This window comes from Lissotriton vulgaris, chromosome 6 (assembly GCF_964263255.1).
Source record: "Lissotriton vulgaris chromosome 6, aLisVul1.2, whole genome shotgun sequence".
NCBI classification, from domain to species: Eukaryota; Metazoa; Chordata; class Amphibia; order Caudata; family Salamandridae; genus Lissotriton; species Lissotriton vulgaris.
Genome location: NC_141694.1, coordinates 1,399,037,557 through 1,399,054,648, shown reverse-complemented (window position 1 = coordinate 1,399,054,648; position 17,092 = coordinate 1,399,037,557). Strand labels below are relative to the sequence as shown.

The 17,092-nt window shown below is 50.8% G+C and overlaps 1 protein-coding gene across 1 annotated transcript in view; it reads right to left on the bottom strand.

The window, feature by feature from the left end:
- Positions 1-17,092, bottom strand: part of NKX2-2 (NK2 homeobox 2) — a 104,259-nt gene that overhangs the window by 24,821 nt on the left and 62,346 nt on the right. The window lies entirely within an intron of this gene.

Here is a 17,092-nt window from a genome sequence, read left to right as displayed (position 1 = left end):
CATACAGAACCACTTCCACCACTGCCACCTTACCACTTCCACACACTGCACCACTGACAAGCACACACACAGAATTAGTTCATCCACTGCCACCACACTACCACTTGCACACACTGCATCACTGACAAGTACACACACAGAATCACTCCCAAAGCAGTACCACTGACACACTGCACCACTGACAAGCACACATACAGAACTACTTTCACCACTGCCACAGCACTACCACTTACACATACTGCACCACTCAGAAGCACACACACAGACCACTGCCACCGCAGTACCACTATCACATACTGCACCACTGACAAGCACACATACAGAACCACTTCCACCACTGCCACCTTACCACTTCCACACACTGCACCACTGACAAGCACACACACAGAATTAGTTAATCCACTGCCACCACACTACCACTTGCATACACTGCTTCACTGACAAGTACACACACAGAATCACTGCCAAAGCAGTACCACTGACACACTGCACCACTGACAAGCACACACACAGAACCACTTTCGCCACTGCCACAGCACTACCACTTACACATACTGCACCACTCAGAAGCACACACACAGACCACTGCCACCGCAGTACCACTATCACATACTGCACCACTGACAAGCACACACACAGAACTACTTCCACAGCAATACCAGCGTCACATACTGCACCACTGACAAGCACACACACAGAACTACTTCCACAGCAATACCAGTGTCACACACTGCACCACTGACAAGCACACACACAGATCCACTTCCAGCACTGCCATATACACATACTGCACCATTGGCAAGTACACACACAGAACCACTGCTGTACTGCTGTTAAGTCAAGTCAAGTCAAGACTTGACTTGACTGCTGTACTGCTGTCACACACTGTAACACTCACAAGCACACAAACAGAACCACTTCCACTATTGCAACCACACTGATATAGTCACATACCGCACCAGTGAGAAGCACACACACAGAACTACTTCTGCCACTGCCAGCACTGCCACCACACTACCACTTACACATACTGCACCACTGACAAGCACACAGAATCACTTTTACTGCAACACAACTGTTACATACTGCACCAGAAAAGCACACACACAGATCCCATTCCATCACTGCCGCCACACTACCACTGTCACTCACTGCTCCAACACACACACACAGAACTACTTCCACCAATGCCACCCAGGGACCCCCCACATATATCACTGCCTCACACAGTACCACCGCTACAACATACGTCACAGCTGCCACACAGAGCACAAGCTACAAAAGCACGCATAGCTTCCAGTGACACACACACACACAATCACTTCCACCATTGCAAACCTCAGTACTGTTGCCTCCCCATATAATATCCCAACCTCATAGAGCAGCTCAGTCATACACTGCACATTACACAAACACACACACTGCCGAGCTCACACAACTACTTCCATGTAAATCACAACTTCCAAGCTCAACACTGCTGACACATGGCAGCAGCCACACACACACACACATAAACACACAACCCACCACCACAGCAGCCTTGTGGCATTTGTAGTCATCATATAATGCTGTGGGCATTAAACTGAAGCGGTGTCTAAAGGGGGGTATTTTACATGTCGAGTTTGTATCAGCAAAATTACCACAAAGCATGGCTTAAATAAAAGGGCGTGGGGATCTTACTGATAAAAGTACTCATGTATTTTGTTAACTGTGATTCAGCATAATTTCGCTACAAGAGTAATTATTCGACCCTAATCTGCTAGTTCTCATCGCCTTTTAGAAACTCCTCCAAAGAAACGCATGCCCACCCACATTTTACCGGTACTTCTCTGTGCCTCCTAAACTGTAGAACGACAGCAACTGTTGAGAGAGGAGGACAGGGGGAAAAACACATGGTAAGGCAGAAAAATACAAGAAGAACCCCGCACTCTTTAATCGGGGAGCTGGAAGTTCTTTAATATATAACATATTACATTTCCGGCCCATGGTATAGCGTATACATTTCAGCCAGTACGGCTAACTGCCAAGGGTCACACAAACCCATTTGGAGCTGGGTGCTATTTTGATTGATGGGGCAGCCATATCGCAGGGAACCTCGCAGCCCTTCGTTAAGCCCGGCATAGGACTCTGTGAAGCTCATTGTTTTCGCGGCTCGGCCATAATCTTATCGGGGCCGGGCTCTCCTTTCCCACAGAACCCTCTGGGGGAAGCGAGCACAGGCCTTGGGGGATAGATACACTCTCCTCTCCCTTCAACCAAGTATTCCCAGGCCGTGCACACACATTCTGCGATGGAGAAACGAGCAGTCAACTCACCACACCCCCTCCCTCTTTCCAGACAAGTGACCCTCGCCCCAAGTCCTGGATGCCGCCTCCTCCCACCCTCATACGCTCGGGTGAGCCACCCTCGACCACCTGGCAGGTAAATATTTTCCTAGTGAAAGGCAGGACTCGGGCAGAATTAATCACCAAGCTGCTTGGACCACAATGCACCACTGAGAGGCGCACATCGGAGGGTGGAGGGGGGAAGGCTGTGCCCAGTTCTACCCACCTTTTTTCTACACAAAATCGCGGAACTCCATTGGTCCGCGACGTCCATTGCACATACGACCTTGAATGTGCAAATGGAGAAAGAACGGACTTTTCTAGCTGTCAGCCCCAATCGGAGAAACGAGTTTCTGTAAGATGCGTTACATCTTAATGGCTCGAGCGTCACTTCGCCTGGACCTGTTGACATGTTCTGTATGTACGACAGAGGGTGAGATTGTGGAAATGGGCCGAGGGAGTATTCTCGAGGCGCAGGAGCCCCCAGTTTCATCGGGGGTCTCCCCAAGTGTATGTTTCAATGCTCTGTCTTTCAGTGCTCATCCCTGTGTTGGTATATGCGCGTTTGTGTTCCGCTTGTGTGAATGCCTTCATTTCGGCTGCGCTAATTTCCCTAAATAAGGGCGTGTTAATTGTTGTTCCACGATGCAATGTTTGCCACAACGAGCTACGGTACAACTGACCTTAAAGCTAGAAGCGCCAACATGTTAAGTGGTCCTATAACACGGTGTGTTTAAGGGAAAAGCGAAGGAGAAAAGCATGTTTGCCGTTTTATTTTGCCGGGTTAATTTCTTTCACCCCGTGTGTTGACACTTCGGCACGACCTTGACCTCCAAGGCTGCGTTTCATTTCTCTTCTTAAAAGTCCACCCTACAAGTTCCCTCTGACAGGTCTGGATGCTGCTGCCTTTCTATGTCAACCACGCAAGGCCTACCTTCCTAAATGTATCAAGAATCCTTATTTACCTCTACAAACCGCCCAAATGTGCAAAAACGACTGTTTTCCGCCTCAATGTAACGCGTCCACATGTTCCTCCTGTCACATAAAAAGCAGAAGCCAGGGTGCCTCGGCCGTCCGCTTACAGCGCACGCCCAGTCTGGCTCGAGCCGTGGGTGCTCGGAGAGGTGGAGAAGTGTTTAAACAAGTGCACAAGAGGCTGCGGAAGAGTTCACATGTGCTCCGTAAGTGGAACACTTCAGCCTCGAGGGCTCTCCAGCAGTGTTTACCTGTTTACACTCTCAGGTAGCTCAAACGCGTGCCTCGCGCCTTCCAGCTCGCCCTTTGAAATGTACGCTCCCTCTTTCATTAATGTGCCAGAGGATTCGGCTGCGTGCTGACGAATAATTTCAATTGCCTATGTTAAGCACGTTGATATCCTGCTTATTTCAATGAGTATCAGGTGTGGCCATTCAAACGGAAGCATTGATGGACAAGTGATGCGAAAGAATATCTATCTGTCTGTCTGTCGGTCGGTCCTTTTGGTTCTTTTCGTTCAGAAAATGCAAAATACAGTGATATAAAACCCTTATATCACAGGAAACCCTGAAATATGAAAAATATTTCATGGTTGCTTCTGAAATATGGATCTCAACATCCTAATGATAGCCTCCAAACCACTCTGCAGAGGTTTAAGGCTGTCAGGGCTACTAGGATAATGCAGCATGAATGACCATATTAGGTGGCAGGGTTATTTAAATTATCTGGCAAAACATGCAAATGATGCAGCACATTCTCTCACAGTTTTATTTTCACCCATTTGAGCTAGAAACAATATTTTTGACAAAATCTGCAAATCATACCCATGACTATGAAGTACATGCTGCAATAATGGACTATCTATCTATCTATCTATCTATCTATCTATCTATCTATCTATCTATCTATCTATCTATCTATCTATCTATCTATCTATCTATCTATCTATCTATCTATCTATCTATCTATCTACCTACCTACCTACCTACCTACAGGCTAATGTGAAATCATAGTTAGGTATGGTAATAAGATCATAGCTTAAGATAAAAACCAACAAAGCCACTTAAAAACATTATAGTTATGTATTGAAATAAGACGTAAACATGTAAAATGTTAAATTAATCACCAGTTATAGTTTACTGCAAAACTATGTAACCTGTGTCTTTGACATGCACTGCTTATGACCTCACATATTACAAAGCTCTTGACATGTTAATTGACATCAGTGATGACATTGCTGATGACCTCACAAATAACATCATTGATGACATTACAAATGATATTACTGATTATATAATATTTATTTTCAGTGAATTTGTTTTTTTAATATCAGATCTTATACCCATACTTAACTATAACGCCAAGTTAACCTTTGTTTTTTTTGCGAGTTTCTGGGAGGTTCTAATCATATTCAGGAAACTCTCCTGCTGTACATGGGCTTTGAAATATTAAGGAAAAAGATTACCAAAGGTCCTATGTTTTGTTTAGAAAAATCACACCATATACCTTTTGTGATTTGGGTTGTTTATTTACCCATTATTATTTCTTTCATTTTTTTTTAGGGTAATACAAAAAGATTCCCTCCTGTTCTTTGGAGAATCATACATAGACTTTTACACAAACATTAAACATTTACTACGGTTTACACAAACAAAATTGCTAGCCATGAAATAATCACAAAATGACCACATAGCACATACGATATGTCAATAGGCTATTCAACATTGACGTTACACCAATAAACAAGTAATGTGTACTGATCCTTGCCTATGCCAACACCTATTTAAGCATATGCACTCAACCGTCAGTATTGACTAATTTAGAAATTTTTTATTTAACATCAAAAAATTGACTCAGCCGACGCGTTTCAAGCCTCGTTGTCTCCTTTACGCGCTTTCATCAGGGCTTCTTAATTCAAGAAGTTTAGACATATCTACAATAAAAACATAGCAAATCAATACAATTGTCTCCCTTATCCTTTTCAACCGCAATTCGCTACCTAATCAGGCAATTCGTACCTTTCACTTGTAAATCGACCACTCAATCATTTCATCTCAGAAAGATCGACTCAGAGCAGCAAGATGACCCCTACAAAGACAACTCAATCAACTAACTTTAATTCAAATTCACCAACTAGGGAGCAGCCTGCATGGGAGTTGTCATGACCCTGCGACATGTACCTTGTGCCTTGGTATTAATGCCTCTCTTTATGGCTTCATGTACCCGTCCGTACCATTGGGACTTATTCATTTCCTGAAAGGAACCAAACAAAAAGCCACTCAATTTTTAGATTGAGCTTATGCCAAAATTACTTATTGGTCTATTATCACTGTTGATTACCTTCACAAATAATGTGCCAGCCTTTATTTCTTGTTAACGTTTTTCATTTGAGGGGCAAGGACACAACTAAGAAAAAAACGGCGGTAGCAGTGCAGGCATGATAGCGCTATTGAGTAGACCCCTTAGCCGGCCCTCTTAACTGTAAACACTAAGGACTTTGTTGTTTTTATTGTAGGCAAGTGAGAAGTGCTAGCGGAGGGAGAAGTTGGTGTCCCTGCCCCTCGAGTGAAAAACGTTAACAAGAAATATAGGCTGGCACATTATTTGTGAAAGTAATCAACAGTGATAATGGACCAATAAGTAATTTTGGCATAAGCTCAATCTAAAAATGTAGTGGCTTTTCGTTTGGTTCCTTTCAGGAAATTAATAAGTCGCAATGGTACGGATGGGAACATGAAGCCATAAAGAGAGGCATTAATACCAAGGCACAAGGTACGTGTCACAGGGTCATGACAACTCCTGTGCAGGCTGCTCCCTAGTTGGTGAATTTGAATTAAAGTTAGTCGATGTATTTGTCTTTGTAGGGGTCATCTTGCTGCTCTGAGTCGGTCTTGCTGAGATGAAATGATTGAGTGGTCGATTTACAAGTGAAAGGTACGAATTGCCTGATTAGGTAGCGAATTGCGGTTGAAAAGGATAAAGGAGACAATTGTATTGATTTGTTATGTTTTTATTGTAGATATGTCTAAACTTCTTGAATTAAGAAGCCCTGATGAAAGCGCGTAAAGGAGACAACGAGGCTTGAAACGCGTCGGCTGAGTCAATTTTTTGATGTTAAATAACATTTTTCTAAATTAGTCAATACTGACGGTTGAGTGCATATGCTTAAATAGGTGTTGGCATAGGCAAGGATCAGTACACATTACTTGTTTATTGGTGTAACGTCAATGTTGAATAGCCTATTGACATATCGTATGTTCTATGTGGTCATTTATTGATTAATTCATGGCTAGCAATTTTGTTTGTGTTAACCGTAGTAAATGTTTAATTTTTGTGTAAAAGTCTATGTATGATTCTCCAAAGAACAGGAGGGAATCTTTTTGTATTTCCCTAAAAAAAATGAAAGAAATAATAATGGGTAAATAAACAACCCAAATCACAAAAGGTATATGATGTGATTTTTCTAAACAAAAAATAGGACATTTTGTTATCTTTTTCCTTAATATTTAACTTTACGGCCCTACCAAAGTCCTGTCCAAAAGGGCCGTACTCCTCTCTTGGGTTTTGTACATGGCCTTTGGCCAGGCCATCCTCATATACGACCAAGCCATGCTACGCACAGCCATCTCCCATGCACAGCAGGGTGTTGGCCACAGGGCCCACATCCAGCCTCCTGTGGACATACAACTTCCGCAGACACTAAACTTCTGTGGATACCCAACTTCAGCAGCGGCCCATGCAGGTTAGAGCAGTGGGGTGGTGGGGCCAGTTTGGGGGGTGGGGGGGCGGATTTGACATACGACCACAAGGGAAAATTAAATAAATAGCTGATTTTCCCTCTACGTCTGTCGAAACCGCCTCACCGCTCTTACCTGCACAGGCTGCTGCTGCTCAACTTCCACAGAAATCAAATCCAAATTTTGGTTGTTTGATTAAAAAAAAATGTTTCTGGTGCCTCTGTACTACCACAATACTGCTGCTCAAGCTTCCCCCTGAGGCAAGGTTACATGGTACTGTGGTACTATGGTGGTGAAGCTTGAGTAGTGGGTTCCATGGGAGTAACACAATACCTCACAGGAGTGCTGTGCTGCATCCAGTGGGAGTATCATGGCACATGTGGCACAATGAAAAAAACAAGTTGGACTCTGGTGGGGTCCCTCTGGAGTCCCCTAAAAGTACCAGGGGGTCAGCCTGATAAGCAGTTCATGGCAAGGGTGTGTCGCAGTTCCTTGACTTAACTATAACTGGTAAATTTCTAGTCTTTTCAGAGCATGGAACAGTGAATGTCCACCCACAATGGAAGAGGAATTTAATCTTCCACTGAGCAGGAGCGCAGCCACTGTTGCCATGTCCCACCAACACCCAGGAAGGAAGCTGAATAGGGAGCCGGCAGGCCTGTGCCCGCAACATGAGAAGTTGTGGGTCACCCAGGTAGGACTTGGGCACACTCTGGAAAAAAAAGAATGGCACACCAGGATAGAAGTGGGCTCCCCATGTTGATATTTAAGAATGAAAGATAGGCTGTGGGTGCCTCGGGTGAAAAGGCATTTTATTGATTTTTCCCATAAATTTGGTCTGGCATGCCAATTGTGCAGTTCCATCCAGGGGAAGAAGTTAAAGGCGAGATGTCACAACACATATAGTCATGGAGGGGGACAGGAATCAGAGGTTAGGAAGGTATGGATTAATCCCAGTCAGTAGCCAGAACTCAAGGTCTGGTTCCTACCAGGAACTCTCTCTATATAAAGGCAGGCTAGTGGATCATTCCTTGTGCAACAGAGGACCTGGGAAGATGTATCCTAACTTACCCTTTTTTGTTTGCCGCATTATGATTAATTTCCTCCCCATCAATAGAGAAGGAGAGAGACCCTGGCTGCAAATGATCTGTGCCAAATATAATACAGTAATGAGAGATAGTGGACTATTATATAAGAGAGACTATGATGGGCAAAAGAGGATAACAAGATCATGAAGGCCTAAAAGACTGGGAAAGTATATACATAATAAGCATGATTTAGGTAATAAAGAATTAGCCACCACTATAACAAGAGAAGGTTTTTATTGCCTAATTGTGATATTTGGTGTCAGAAGTGGAATCAGCTTACCTCACCACGGAAAATCATAGAAAACTGCTGGTGGAAGGTCAATAACAGTTAATCTAAGTTAGCAAAGGCTGTAACAGAGAGTTCAGCTGGAAGGCAATCCTTCTAGATAGCCTTACAAGTCCGTAGAGCTCAGCAGGTAGCCATTACACAGAAACATCAACAGGCCTTGCTTCAGCTGATTGATGTGACTGCCACTAACTAGTCCATCCTAGTTTCCTTACATCGGTTCTACAGAGGAATGCACTTGGGGAAGATCCTGAGCACAATTCACATTTTTTGGGAGACTGACATGTAATTTCTCATGACCCTAGAAGTGATATGGTCACTGTTGGACGGGGGACCCGGAGGGTCGGCCGAGCAAGGGGGAGAGGCCTTCTGGCGAGGGCCCTCTCTTAAGATCGTACGGACGAGCAACTACACCCCCCACAGATGGACGCCACACAAAGATAGGTTCTATACACTTTTATCGGTATTTTTAAGCAGGTTAACTTGACAATACAGCAGGACCAGGATACGGTGATCCCTTCAATTCTAGTCTCTGAGGGAAAGGGGGTAGCGGGACAGTCTCGGTACCGGTCCGGTACAGGGGTAGCTGGTGTATAGCTCTCAATCCTTGAGCTGGAGGGTTCGCAAGTAGGGGCCGCGGCAGCGCCAGCAGGCCTTCAAGGATAGTTCACGAGGATGAGCCGCGGCAGCGTCAGCAGGCCTTCAAAGATGGTTCACGAGGATTGGCCGCGGCAGCGCCAGCAGGCCTTCAAGGATAGTTCACGAGGTTGAGCCGCGGCAGCGCCAGCAGGCCTTCAAGGATAGTTCAAGAGGATGAGCCACGGCAGCGCCAGCAGGCCTTCAAGATGGTTCGCGAAGAGGAGCCGCGGCAGCGCCAGCAGGCCTCCAAGGATGAGTTCGTCTAGGTGTCTCTCGACTCCAGGATACAACTGCCTTCCTGCTCTGGGGCTACCCCAGTTATTGGTCTGGCGCCCTTTGATGTCCGGACCCTCGCACTTGGAGGTCGGGGGGTCCGGGATGAGAGAGTCCAGACAACCAGCAGGGGGGTAGAGCCAGCGCCCAGGGAGGCTGGGGGCGATCGAAACCAGGCGGAGGGGAGCCATCAACACTCCTTCTTCCATTGACTCGCCAAGTGGTCTCTTTACCCCCTGGGTGGATGGTGGTGCCTCGATGTCGGGGCCTGGCTGGGCCTGAGGTGGAGGTCGACCTGAGGCCATGAGGCTTGGCCATGAAGGGTCCAAAATGGCGGCTGGGCCGGGGACGGTGGTTCGGCACAGGGCCCGGGCCAGCCGAGAAGGTTGTGGTTACGAGTCTGGGTTCCGTCGGGTACGAGCTGGGGGTTGCCCCGGAGGGCTGCAGGTGTGGTTCTTGCCCGGGGAAACAGGGGTAGCAGTAGTCCGGTATCCGCCATGCGGAGAGGGGTCGGGCATGCCACGAGGCCTGTCCAACATGCATCCCCCCCAGCTGAAGGCAGGGAGAGTCACCCATCCTTTTGGGTAATCTCCTCGCTGAGGTGGAAGAAGCGGGACAGGCCATCTGCGTTGGCGTGGTCTTGGCCTGGGCGATGCTCCACAGTGAAGTCCATCCCTTGCAGGGAGATGGACCAACGCAACAGCTTTGGATTCTCTCCCCGCATCTGCATCAGCCATTGTAGAGGTCGGTGGTCTGTTTGCACCCGGAAGTGGGTACCAAAGAGATAGGGCCGGAGCTTCTTGAGGGCCCACACCACGGCGAAGGCCTCTCGCTCTATGGTGCTCCAGCGCTGTTCTCGGGCCAGCAGGCGTCGGCTGATGAAGGCCACTGGCTGGTCAACTCCCTCTGTGTTGATTTGGGAGAGGACGGCCCCAACGCCGTGATCGGAGGCATCGGTCTGTACTATAAATTCCCGGCTGTAGTCGGGGGCTTGGAGCACTGGGGCGGTGCACATTGCGGACTTGAGGTTCTCAAAGGCGGCCTGACACTCAGGGGTCCAGTGTACTTTCGGGGGGTTCTTCTTGGACGTGAGTTCGGTGAGTGGCCCCACAATGCTGCCATAGTCCTTCACGAAGCGCCGGTAGTATCCGGTGAGCCCCAGGAAGGCTGAGACCTCTGTTTGGGTGACCGGAGGCTCCCAAGCCCGGATGGCTGCGATCTTGAGTTGGATAGGGCCCACCTGGCCACTTCCTACCTGGAGCCCCAGGTAGGTCACGGAACCTTGGCCGATTTGGCACTTGCTGGCCTTGATTGTTAGTCCTGCCTGCCGGAGGGCGGTCAGGACCTCCCGGAGGTGTTGGAGGTGTTCTGCCCAGTGGAGACTGTACACGGCAATATCGTTCAGATGGGTGGCGCTGAACTCCTCAAGCCCCGCCAATACTTTGTTCACGAGCCTCTGGAAGGTGGCGGGGGCATTTTTCATTCCGAAGGGCATCACTTTGAAGTGGTAGTGGCCATCCGGGGTGGAGAAGGCAGACCGCTCCTGGGCGCCTGGGGTGAGGCCGATCTGCCAATAGCCTGCGGTCAAGTCAAAGATGCTCAGGTAGCGGGCGGCCCCCAGACGATCGATCAATTCATCAGCTCGGGGGATGGGGTGAACGTCTGTTCAGGTGATGGCGTTCAAGCCCCGGTAGTCCACACAAAATCTGAGTTCTGGGGCGACGCCAGGGGCGGCGGCCTTGGGGACCAGCACGACCGGGCTGGCCCATGGGCTGTCGGAGGGCTCGATCACTCCTAGGGCCAGCATCTTGGAGACCTCCGATTGGATGCAGGTGCGTACCCGATCGGGCACTCTGTAGGCCCTGTGCCGGATAGGGGGACTATCCCCGGTGTCGACATCGTGGAGGCACCAAGGGGTGACCCCGGGCGTGAGGGAGAATAGATCGGCGAATTGTTGCAACAAGTCTTGGCAGCTGTGGCGTTGTGCTGGGGTCAGGGTGGAAGAGAGGTTGACCACCTCCACGGAGCCGTCTTGTGCCAGAGTTTTCAGGAGGTCGGGGAGGGGCTCGGAGTCTTCTTCAGCCCCACTGTTGGTAGCCATCAGGAGGCTAAGTTCTGATCGCACAAAGTGTGGCTTAAGTCTGTTGGCATGGAGGACCCGGAGGGGGTTCCTGGGGGACTCCAGCTCCACCAGGTAGGTGACGGGGCCCTTGCGTTCCACCACCTTGAAGGGTCCGGTCCATTTGTCCTGGAGGGCGCAAGGTTCGACTGGGGACATGACCCAGACCTGCTGTTCCGGCTCGAACTCAATGGACGAGGCGTTCTGATCATACCAGCGTTTCATGTCCTCTTGGCTGGCTTCGAGGTTGGCCTTGGCGAGTTCCCGGAACCTTTGAGTCTGATTCCGGAGGGTCAAGAGGTACCTGTATACATCGGGGAGAGCCTTTTGGGGTGTCACCTCCCACCCTTCCTTGACCAGGCTGAGGGGACCCCGGACGGGGTGCCCATACAGGAGCTCGAAGGGGCTGAATCCCAGGGACTTCTGTGGGACCTCCCTGTAGGCAAACAGGAGGCAGGGTAGCAGCACGTCCCATTGGCGGCGTAGGGGCTCTTCCAGGCCCATGATCATACCCTTGAGGGTGCGATTGAATCGTTCCACTAGTCCGTTTCCTTGCGGGTGGTAGGGGGCTGTAAATTTGTAGGTGACTCCACACTGTTGCCATAGGGACTTCATGTATCTGGAGATGAAGTTCGTGCCCCGATCACTGACGACCTCTCGGGGGAAGCCCACCTGCGAGAAGATTCCCATCAGGGCTCGGCCCACCACGGGCGCTGTCACGGTCCGGAGAGGTATGGCCTTGGGATAGCGGGTGGAATGGTCCACCAGGACGAGTATGAACCGGTGACCTTGCGCTGTCCGGGGCTCCAGGGGCCCCACAATGTCGATCCCCACCCGCTCAAAGGGAGTGGTGACGATGGGAAAGGGTTGCAGTGGGACTTTTAGTTTCTGGCCGCTCTTCCCACTGGCCTGGCAGGTGGGGCAGGCCCGGCAGTGGTTTATCACATTGTTCCGCATCTTAGGCCAGTAGAAATGGGTCACCAGGCGACTGTAAGTCTTGTCCTGCCCCAGGTGCCCGGCGAGATGCACATCGTGTGCCAGGTTCAAGAGGAAGTCTCTGAACCGGAGGGGGACCACCAGCACCCGGCTGGCCCCCAGTTCGGCAATCATCTGCTCACTGTAGAGGAGCTCATTGTCCCAATAGATCCAGTGGGCCCCCGAGGCATCCCCTGCGCTCTGGGCTATGGCTTGCTGTCGGAGCCCCTCGAGGGAGGGACATGTTCTTTGTTCTTGGCAGGACTGTTCCTGAGTGGGGCCACCTTCTTGGCGCCACTGGGCCAGCTCCGGGAGGTCTCGGAGTGGGTCAGGTTCTTCGTTGTCGGGCCCCGGTGTACCGGGTTCAGGGGTGGTCTCTTCCGTGACGACAGGCGGTGGAGGTTCGGGCCACTCGGGTTCTTCAGTGGATGGGATGGCGCGGGCGGCCATGGATCGGGTCGTTACACAGACCCATTCAGGAAGGCCAAGCATCCCCAGGTGCTCTCTTCCTTCAACGGCTGCCCAGGGGGAGCTCTCGAGATCGTTCCCCAGGAGGCAGTCCACGGGGGCATCGTCTCGGATGGTCACTTTCAGCATGCCCGACACTCCCCCCCAATCGAAGGGGACGTGGGCCATCTGGCACAGGCTTTCAGAGTTGTCCACAGACCGTACTGGACAAAGTACGTTGGGCAAGATTTGATCGGGGGTCACCAGATGGCAACGGACTGCGGTCACACTGGCCCCCGTGTCGCGGAGGGCTTCGGCCCGGTGTCCATTAATGGTGACCCACTGGCTGTACTTCTGCGTGTTGGCTGGAATGGGGGCCCGCGGGACCATGTCCCTTTCTCCTAGACATACCAGGGACATGGCTGCCGGCTCCCACTCTGTCTGGTATTGTTCGCACTCTTCGGCTTCTTCTTCGCCTTGCTCTTCACCGAGGGCGACGGCGGTGATCTGGCGGTTCATCGGACCCGGGGCATGGACTGACTGGTTTCTCGGACAGTTGGGGTCATTGGCGTAATGGCCGGGCCGCTGGCATTTGTGGCAGACAAGGTTGGAGCGGAATCTCGGTCGCGTCGGAGAGCTTCCTCTTCCGGCCGGAGACGAGGGGTTGCTAGTGGGGGGCACCGTGGTGGTGTACCTGCCCCGGCCCTGGCCTCCTCCTCCCCCTCGCGGACGGTGGGACCCCTGGGAGGCTCTGTTTTGTTCGCCCGGCCAATTCCGAGGGACCCGGGTGCTCTCCCATCGATCTGCTTCGATGGCTAGTTTCACGGGTTCGGTCAGCTTGCTGTCGAGGAGATGCTGCCTTAGTTCCACGAAACAATTATTGGAGAGGTGTTCCCACACGATGAGATCGACCAATTGTTCGTAGGTGGTGACCTGGCTGCCTTTGATCCACCCCTCTAAGGCCTGGCTAAAATAGTTCACGTATTCCACCCAGGTGGTACCGGGGATTCTTTTACAGTCTCGGAATCGCTGCCGGTACATCTCAGGGGTGAGCCCATAGCGAGTGAGAAGGGCGGCTTTCATGTGCTCGTAGGAGGTCATCTCTGCGTCGGGGAGTTGTAGCAGGGCATCTCTTCCTTCGTTGACGAATATCCCCCACAACCCGGCTCCCCAGTCTTTTCGCGGAATACGGTGGGAGATCATGGCTACCTCGAAGGCCTTGAACCATTGCTGGATATCGTCGTTCCGGTAGTACTCTCGGACGACGTCTTTGGGAATGTGGACCTTGGTGTCCGTAGGGGGAGCGGAGCTCTGGTTCTTGGGGACGCCGAGGTCCTTGTTTTGTCTTCGAATCTCTAGTTCTTTTAAACTGCGCTCGTGTTCGTACGCTAGTTTCTTCTCTTCCAGCTCCCTCTGGCTTTTTTTCTCTTCTCGTTCTTCCCGTAGCCGTAAGTGTTCGAGGGCTATCTTTTTTTCCGCTAGTTTTAGTTCCCCATCTAAGCGGAGTCGAGCTAGTTCCAACTCGTGGAGCCGGCTCCTCTCCCGTTCTCGGGCCTCCTCGGAAGAGAGGCCCGCTCTTCTTTCTTCTTCGGGGGTTGCAATTGTTTCTGTGGTCTCGATACTTTCGTTTTGGGGTGAGGGCGCTCCCGTCTCCACCCAAGACTCCAAGGCGTGCTTGAGGTCGTCTTTGGTGTTCAGTCCCGTGGTAGCGATGCCCCAGTCTATGCAGAATTGTTTCAATTCCTTGTGGCTGTATTCTTCCAGCCGTTCCATCTGGAATTTTGCGGTTGTTCCGGTCTCTTTCGTCGACATTGTTGCGGTGTGTAGTGGGGTGAGTTACTCTCTGTACGATTATGCGTCGGCTCGGATCGCGCCGCTGGCCACCAATGTTGGACGGGGGACCCGGAGGGTCAGCCGAGCAAGGAGGAGAGGCCTCCTGGCGAGGGCCCTCTCTTTAGATCGTACGGACGAGCAACTACCCCCCCCCCCACAGATGGACGCCACACAAAGATAGGTTCTATACACTTTTATCGGTATTCTTAAGCAGGTTACCTTGACGATACAGCAGGACCAGGATACGGTAATCCCTTCAATTCTAGTCTCTGAGGGAAAGGGGGTAGCGGGACAGTCTCGGTACCGGTCCGGTACAGGGATAGCTGGTGTATAGCTCTCAATCCTCGAGCTGGAGGGTTCGCAAGTAGGGGCCGCGGCAGCGCCAGCAGGCGTTCAAGGATAGTTCACGAGGATGAGCCGCGGCAGCGCCAGCAGGCCTTCAAAGATGGTTCACGAGGATGGGCCGCGGCAGCGCCAGCAGGCCTTCAAGGATAGTTCACTAGGATGAGCCGCGGCAGCGCCAGCAGGCCTTCAAGATGGTTCACGAAGAGGAGCCGCGGCAGTGCCAGCAGGCCTCCAAGGATGAGTTCGTCTAGGTGTCTCTCGACTCCAGGATACAACTGCCTTCCTGCTCTGGGGCTACCCCAGTTATAGGTCTGGCGCCCTTTGATTTCCGGACCCTCGCACTTGGAGGTCGGGGGGTCCGGGATGAGGGAGTCCAGACACCCAGCAGGGGGGTGGAGCCAGCGCCCAGGGAGGCTGGGGGCGATCGAAACCAGGCAGAGGGGAGCCATCTACACTCCTTCTTCCATTGACTCGCCAAGTGGTCTCTTTACCCCCTGGGTGGATGGTGGTGCCTCGATGTCGGGGCCTGGCTGGGCCTGAGGCGGAGGTCGACCCGAGGCCACGAGGCTTGGCCGTGGAGGGTCAAAAATGGCGGCTGGGCCGGGGACGGTGGTTCGGCACAGGGCCCGGGCCAGCCGAGAAGGTTGTGGTTACGAGTCTGGGTTCCGTCGGGTACGAGCTGGGGGTTGACCCGGAGGGCTGCAGGTGTGGTTCTTGCCCGGGGAACAGGGGTAGCAGTAGTCCGGTATCCGCCATGCGGAGAGGGGCCGGGCATGCCACGAGGCCTGTTCAACAGTCACTATGTAGCATATGTAAATGGACTACCAGGTGGCCAATGCTAATACAAAAAAAACTACCTGGATATAAAGAAAGTGGTACTAGAGAGTCTGAGATGTAATAAGAAATATACCAACATCAATGGCAGAGTCTTCACCTAAAATCAAATGAGATGCCTCAGCAGCCGTGCTTCAGGGTCAAAACATAGAGGATCAGTATTTAGACTCTTACAGCCTCTACAGAAAGTTTAAGAGCTAAAATACTATTGGAAAAATACATTAATAATTTCTCTCCACCAATGCAGAGGTGGTTGCAACAACATCGGTTTTATTCTATCACAGAGGGTCGCAGCCTCTTGGCTACTTTCTTCTTGTGATCTCATAATGTGAAAACTGCTGGACCCCCTCCCACTACAAATACAGTTATCTGGGTGTGGGAGATTCATGTGTACCATTGTGACAATATAAATGTTGTTGTTGAATTGTCAAGGAAAGTGTAAGGTGATGGTGGTAGGATGTGTAGAGTGAGTGCTGGTTCCAAGAGGGCGAGGAGAACAGAGAATCTTGCGGCAGATGTTACAGATGAGGGAGCATGAGTCACCTGTCTGATAATCCAGGGTGTTTCACCAGAAATTCCACATGCATCACGTTTGACAATAGGGGCTGGCAAGAGAAGGGCAATAAACAAGGTTCCATTTCTGAGGAGATGAAAGTAAGAGAAAATCATATTGAGCGGTATAGGGGCAAGATGGCGGCCGCAGGGAAGGCTGTGTGAGCAGCTCGGTCCCCGCTCTTGGTTGGAAAGAAGAGAGATTAGGAAGCATTCCACTCGCACAGTCCTGTAAAAAAAGCGGACTGTTTTTTGTGATGGCTCGGGACTTTCCTGGAATTTAAAAAACGAAAAGTTTTCTGTATTCCCCCAGGATTCTACAAACCAGCGTTTGTGGCAGATTTATCGTCAGACTTACTGGTATCTGGAGGGCGCTAAAACTGCTGTTCTGTCATGTCGCTCCGGATGGTGTCCAGGTTTCTGCTTTTCCAACTGAGTGGAGCTCCGGTTTGGTTGCTTCCGGCTCTGTTGGCGGGATTACACCGGCGAGTGGTACGTGGACACGGAGGTGGAGGAGGATGTGGAGGAGTGCGGAGGAGAATGTCTCCAAAAGTGATTACCCGAAGCGTTAAAACGAAAGGTCAAACTGCTGCAAAGGAAGGTATTGTAAATGCGGATACTGGGGAGCCTGGAGAGACGGGCGAAAGGGAACAGACAGCAGTACA